General features: G+C 33.1%; 2 long non-coding RNA genes across 4 annotated transcripts; one reads left to right on the top strand and one right to left on the bottom strand.

The window, feature by feature from the left end:
* Positions 1 to 1,408: 1,408 nt before the first annotated feature.
* LOC149697763 (uncharacterized) lies at positions 1,409 to 2,787 on the bottom strand. 2 transcript variants are annotated; one of them, XR_016382072.1, is made up of 3 exons: positions 2,168 to 2,746; positions 1,834 to 2,109; positions 1,409 to 1,758 (listed from the first exon to the last, which is right to left on the bottom strand). It is a non-coding gene; the product is annotated as an uncharacterized LOC149697763 (long non-coding RNA). The 2 variants fall into 2 exon arrangements; XR_016382071.1 differs by having other exon boundaries at positions 1,834 to 2,787.
* Positions 2,788 to 4,804: 2,017 nt separating this feature from the next.
* On the top strand, positions 4,805 to 6,183 carry LOC149697762 (uncharacterized). 2 transcript variants are annotated; one of them, XR_016382070.1, is made up of 3 exons: positions 4,847 to 5,424; positions 5,483 to 5,758; positions 5,834 to 6,183. It is a non-coding gene; the product is annotated as an uncharacterized LOC149697762 (long non-coding RNA). The 2 variants fall into 2 exon arrangements; XR_016382069.1 differs by having other exon boundaries at positions 4,805 to 5,758.
* The last annotated feature ends 596 nt before the right edge of the window (positions 6,184 to 6,779 follow it).

Below are 6,779 nucleotides of genomic sequence, written 5' to 3'. Positions count from 1 at the left end.
GGCTACGACCATGAAAGGTGTGAAAGGACGGAGTTCAATACTTTTTCCTTTCGTAAAAAGGAAGGTAACCCCTTTCGTATTCTTTACAATGGTATGTAAGTTTGCTGTAATACATTCGGTGTACGTAGGATTAGAGATAAAGATCATAATATAAAGTAAATAAGACAAGAATGAAGACTATGTTTTGGTCTGTTCTATTGTAATAGGGTTAGTTAGCGAAGTATTTGGAGGCCAGTGGCTACTTGCATATAGTGCATTTCTGGTTCTTATTGCTTATTATAGATTTTTTACATACAATCCAAATTTATATGATTCTCAGTTGACGAATTTAAGTAGAAAGCAAAACCTTCCGTAATATTTCCCATTCATCTGTCACTTCCTCCTTTCATATCTCTATGGGCTTATAGATGTAGGCACTAATTTAAAGTAAAAGAGCTTTTCATGAATAAAGATTATAATATAAAATAAATTTACTCCTCTTTTTTATTTTGCTCTAAAAGCAAAAGATCTAATTTTAAAATTAAATTGATATAATCAGAAGTAAATAGCTTCTGATATAATATAAACTAATTTCTCCAATCTGCGTAACTACGGTATAAGTTTATATACTATTATCAAGTAACAATACAAGTCAGTTTCACTAAGGAATATCTGAGCCCAGATTGTCACATCTATGTCAAAGTGTGGGGGGGGAGGGAGAAGTTAGTATACTCCCGTCACGACTGTATTATCTATGCAGTTAACCCTTTAAGCAGAGTTAACTTCTTAATACAAAGGTAATTAAATTTGCGTTGTATAAAATTTATTTTGGAGTATAGGCCATAGTTTACCATTCTTTAGGACTCTCATAATAAGTAGTACTTGATTTATTCTAAATTAACTTCTTCTAATTTCAAAAGAAAGTTGATATTAACTATCATTAAATTTAGTGCAAGGAATTAAACTACTTTTTAATTTAAAATGCTAAGTAAAATATTTTTGAGATTTTTGGTTTTGAAATTAAAAGCAATTACTAATTCAATTGATCATTTTCCTATATCTCTTTGTTTTTTCTTCCTTGACATCGAAAGGTTTGTTTGCTGGTTCAGCGTATTTTCCATGGACATCAATGCTGAATTGTATGTTTTTCGTTTGGCAAGCGGCACTTATAGAGTTTCCCATGCTGGAAACGTTCCTTTATATGATAGACCTTATACATTGTCAGGTAGAGAATAAAACCTTGCATTACTTAAAGATCTTACATCAGTGGCCTCTCTCTCGCTCGCAGTCCATGGTACTGAGAAAGGTACTGAAGCTATTATAGTATCTACCCGTTATACGACGGTATTTACTACCCCTTTCCTCCCCGCAAACCAATATTTTGAGATGTTTACCCCCAATAAACTCCCCATCTGTGACGTATGCAATATCTTTGAAAATATTCTTATTTTAATTAAAGAGGACCATTATAAAAAATGTACCTTATACAAATTAACAATTACGAAAACCGTTCTCCTTTATGATCTATTATTATGTATGCCAATAAGAAATCCATATTTAAATATTTTTAAATTTTTTTAAAATTTTACACTATTAACATCAAATTTATACTGTCCTCGTTCTGGTATACGAAATCAGCGTATAAAAGGCTCTTTTCCAATGCGCACGGACGATGACGGGCTAGCGTGTTTCTTTGGTGGTCATAGAGACAGGTGACACGTGTCTCACCTTCTATATCCATGGCCTTTGGACAATCCACGTCATTCAAATTTATGACTTCTTTATTTAAAATGTTAAAAAGAAAGAAACATTTTTGATTACCCTTGCAATATATACGGTCTGCGAACCGGGTACCTAACATGAGACAGCGACGAAGTTTATGATAAGGCGTTTCTCCTCGTCCAAATGAGATTCCGTGTAAATTTCTGGTGATGTACCTATTGAGTCGTTGTGTAGACGAAGGAAGCGTAGATTGACTATAAGGCGGTAAAAATGTCCATGACACTATTCCTGGAATTTTAGTAACAGTAGCACAACTTAGTTCTTTAACAATCAGATCGCCTGCGAGGTTGCATTTTTCGTCCTTCCCGTGTAGATACTCAAAGTCAACTACTACAGATTTCATGTTATCTAGAAGATAGTTTCCTAAATGATGATTCCCCAAATGGTTGGAGTGCGGTTTATATACTTTTCAAAGTCCTTTCACTCAGTATATTAGCTATAGAATATAAATCACATGACGAAGGGGGGGGGGGGTGGCACGCTGAAGCACGTATGACAATAGCTCTTAAGAGGTCCAATCGTTGTCCCCAAATTAACAGTCGGTATAACAAAAGAACTGTGTTTTCGACAGAAGATTAAAAATGCAGAGACAACAATCTCCTTTTAATGTCAGGCGGTCAAACATTCTCCACAAAAGGTATATTGACAGATGTCTTAAAAGGGATGTAAAAGTAAATAATGATCCCATGGCTAAATTTATTAGACAGATAATTATAGTTTTGTTGAACCTATGTACCCTTAAAGCATTAACGTCTAAGGGTACGTTGACCTTTCGGACGGGTTTAAACACGTCTAATATTGTTTGTCAATCAACAATAGGTGACATAAGATTGACATCCGAGTGATTTTAAGTGGTGTCAGATTGTAACAAAAGGATGAATTTACAATAGATCTTGTAATTCAACAAAAGGATTAATTATATCAAAGGAGTTGATGCGTCAGTCCATTAGTGGGTTTTACGACAGTAAACTTTGGTCTCTGAAGATGTATTGTCAAGAAAAAAAATTCTTCAATCAATCAAATATTGACAGGTCTATTGAAGGAGTATTAGGAGTAATAGATAATTCTTCAATCAAATATTGACTGTCTATTTTTTAAAAAAAGGGGGTGTAAGCCGGGGGGGGGCAGGTGTGTATTTGATAAACAAGATAATTATATAGTTGTTCAATTTAGCTATCCATAGATAACTGGGTAGAGGTAAAGCTTCCTAAAAAGAAGGACTAAAGGGTGAAGAAGCCTGGGGAGATATAATCAAGGGGTAGGGGGAGGAGGGATATTTAGGATAAGGAAGTTAATTACAGTTGTTAAATGTATCTAACCATAGATCAATAGGTAGTACGGTAAAATGACAACACCATAAGTATAACAAAAGAAGAAAATATAATAGACAAAGCCGCTGATTTGTGTATTCGGTTAGTCTTGTGAATAATAAAAAAAATCGTCAGTTTTCGGATGACAGAAACTTTGACATGTTTTTTACGTTAGTGGTACAAAGGGCAAAGGCTTTAAATACTATACCTATTGTCATTGAGGTATAGGTTAAAATATTTTTAGGTGTCGAAGACACTTCTTTACACTTTATCCATAAGATAGCAACACTGTGCTTAATGCATGTGGTAAAAGACAGAATAAATAGAGTAATTGTCTTGATATTCAGTTTATTGACTCATAAACCGAAATAAATACAAGAGATGTTAGAAAGGGCTTGCTCCCTCCCACAAATACTATGTAATATAACAAGGAACATATATAGTCATTTATAAAATGAATTTCAGTTATAATAAAGTACAAAAATATTTTTGATCTTTTTTAAAAAAAATTTTTAAATTTTTGTCACGTTTTAAAATTTTAATTTTTTTAAACTTTTATTATTTTAACATTTTTTTCCTAACTTTATTTTAAACTTTTTTAAATTTATTTTAACAAAATACTTTTAGAACATTTCTGTGGAGATTTTTTAAAATTTTTAGTATTTTTGAGAGGAAAAAATGGTGTGCAAGGTCAAGTGTGTTATCCCTCCCTCCGCAGAGGAAGGGATTACCGACTTCAACTTGATGTCGGACTTGACCTTGCGCACCATTTTTTCCTCTCAAAAATACTAAAAATTTTAAAAAATCTCCACAGAAATGTTCTAAAAGTATTTTGTTAAAATAAATTTCAAAAAGTTTAAAATAAAGTTAGGAAAAAAATGTTAAAATAATAAAAGTTTAAAAAAATTAAAATTTTAAAACGTGACAAAAATTTAAAAAAATTTTTTAAAAAAGATCAAAAATATTTTTGTACTTTATTATAACTGAAATTCATTTTATAAATGACTATATATGTTCCTTGTTATATTACATAGTATTTGTGGGAGGGAGCAAGCCCTTTCTAACATCTCTTGTATTTATTTCGGTTTATGAGTCAATAAACTGAATATCAAGACAATTACTCTATTTATTCTGTCTTTTACCACATGCATTAAGCACAGTGTTGCTATCTTATGGATAAAGTGTAAAGAAGTGTCTTCGACACCTAAAAATATTTTAACCTATACCTCAATGACAATAGGTATAGTATTTAAAGCCTTTGCCCTTTGTACCACTAACGTAAAAAACATGTCAAAGTTTCTGTCATCCGAAAACTGACGATTTTTTTTATTATTCACAAGACTAACCGAATACACAAATCAGCGGCTTTGTCTATTATATTTTCTTCTTTTGTTATACTTATGGTGTTGTCATTTTACCGTACTACCTATTGATCTATGGTTAGATACATTTAACAACTGTAATTAACTTCCTTATCCTAAATATCCCTCCTCCCCCTACCCCTTGATTATATCTCCCCAGGCTTCTTCACCCTTTAGTCCTTCTTTTTAGGAAGCTTTACCTCTACCCAGTTATCTATGGATAGCTAAATTGAACAACTATATAATTATCTTGTTTATCAAATACACACCTGCCCCCCCCCCGGCTTACACCCCCTTTTTTTAAAAAATAGACAGTCAATATTTGATTGAAGAATTATCTATTACTCCTAATACTCCTTCAATAGACCTGTCAATATTTGATTGATTGAAGAATTTTTTTTCTTGACAATACATCTTCAGAGACCAAAGTTTACTGTCGTAAAACCCACTAATGGACTGACGCATCAACTCCTTTGATATAATTAATCCTTTTGTTGAATTACAAGATCTATTGTAAATTCATCCTTTTGTTACAATCTGACACCACTTAAAATCACTCGGATGTCAATCTTATGTCACCTATTGTTGATTGACAAACAATATTAGACGTGTTTAAACCCGTCCGAAAGGTCAACGTACCCTTAGACGTTAATGCTTTAAGGGTACATAGGTTCAACAAAACTATAATTATCTGTCTAATAAATTTAGCCATGGGATCATTATTTACTTTTACATCCCTTTTAAGACATCTGTCAATATACCTTTTGTGGAGAATGTTTGACCGCCTGACATTAAAAGGAGATTGTTGTCTCTGCATTTTTAATCTTCTGTCGAAAACACAGTTCTTTTGTTATACCGACTGTTAATTTGGGGACAACGATTGGACCTCTTAAGAGCTATTGTCATACGTGCTTCAGCGTGCCACCCCCCCCCCCCTTCGTCATGTGATTTATATTCTATAGCTAATATACTGAGTGAAAGGACTTTGAAAAGTATATAAACCGCACTCCAACCATTTGGGGAATCATCATTTAGGAAACTATCTTCTAGATAACATGAAATCTGTAGTAGTTGACTTTGAGTATCTACACGGGAAGGACGAAAAATGCAACCTCGCAGGCGATCTGATTGTTAAAGAACTAAGTTGTGCTACTGTTACTAAAATTCCAGGAATAGTGTCATGGACATTTTTACCGCCTTATAGTCAATCTACGCTTCCTTCGTCTACACAACGACTCAATAGGTACATCACCAGAAATTTACACGGAATCTCATTTGGACGAGGAGAAACGCCTTATCATAAACTTCGTCGCTGTCTCATGTTAGGTACCCGGTTCGCAGACCGTATATATTGCAAGGGTAATCAAAAATGTTTCTTTCTTTTTAACATTTTAAATAAAGAAGTCATAAATTTGAATGACGTGGATTGTCCAAAGGCCATGGATATAGAAGGTGAGACACGTGTCACCTGTCTCTATGACCACCAAAGAAACACGCTAGCCCGTCATCGTCCGTGCGCATTGGAAAAGAGCCTTTTATACGCTGATTTCGTATACCAGAACGAGGACAGTATAAATTTGATGTTAATAGTGTAAAATTTTAAAAAAATTTAAAAATATTTAAATATGGATTTCTTATTGGCATACATAATAATAGATCATAAAGGAGAACGGTTTTCGTAATTGTTAATTTGTATAAGGTACATTTTTTATAATGGTCCTCTTTAATTAAAATAAGAATATTTTCAAAGATATTGCATACGTCACAGATGGGGAGTTTATTGGGGGTAAACATCTCAAAATATTGGTTTGCGGGGAGGAAAGGGGTAGTAAATACCGTCGTATAACGGGTAGATACTATAATAGCTTCAGTACCTTTCTCAGTACCATGGACTGCGAGCGAGAGAGAGGCCACTGATGTAAGATCTTTAAGTAATGCAAGGTTTTATTCTCTACCTGACAATGTATAAGGTCTATCATATAAAGGAACGTTTCCAGCATGGGAAACTCTATAAGTGCCGCTTGCCAAACGAAAAACATACAATTCAGCATTGATGTCCATGGAAAATACGCTGAACCAGCAAACAAACCTTTCGATGTCAAGGAAGAAAAAACAAAGAGATATAGGAAAATGATCAATTGAATTAGTAATTGCTTTTAATTTCAAAACCAAAAATCTCAAAAATATTTTACTTAGCATTTTAAATTAAAAAGTAGTTTAATTCCTTGCACTAAATTTAATGATAGTTAATATCAACTTTCTTTTGAAATTAGAAGAAGTTAATTTAGAATAAATCAAGTACTACTTATTATGAGAGTCCTAAAGAATGGTAAACTATGGCCTATAC

The sequence above is a fragment of the Phalangium opilio genome, unplaced genomic scaffold (assembly GCF_054372755.1).
Source record: "Phalangium opilio isolate 3A_F unplaced genomic scaffold, DU_Popi_V2 ptg000019l_1, whole genome shotgun sequence".
Lineage (NCBI taxonomy): Eukaryota > Metazoa > Arthropoda > Arachnida > Opiliones > Phalangiidae > Phalangium > Phalangium opilio.
The sequence above is the reverse complement of the archived record's forward strand: the minus strand, read 5'-3'. Positions and strand labels throughout refer to the sequence as shown.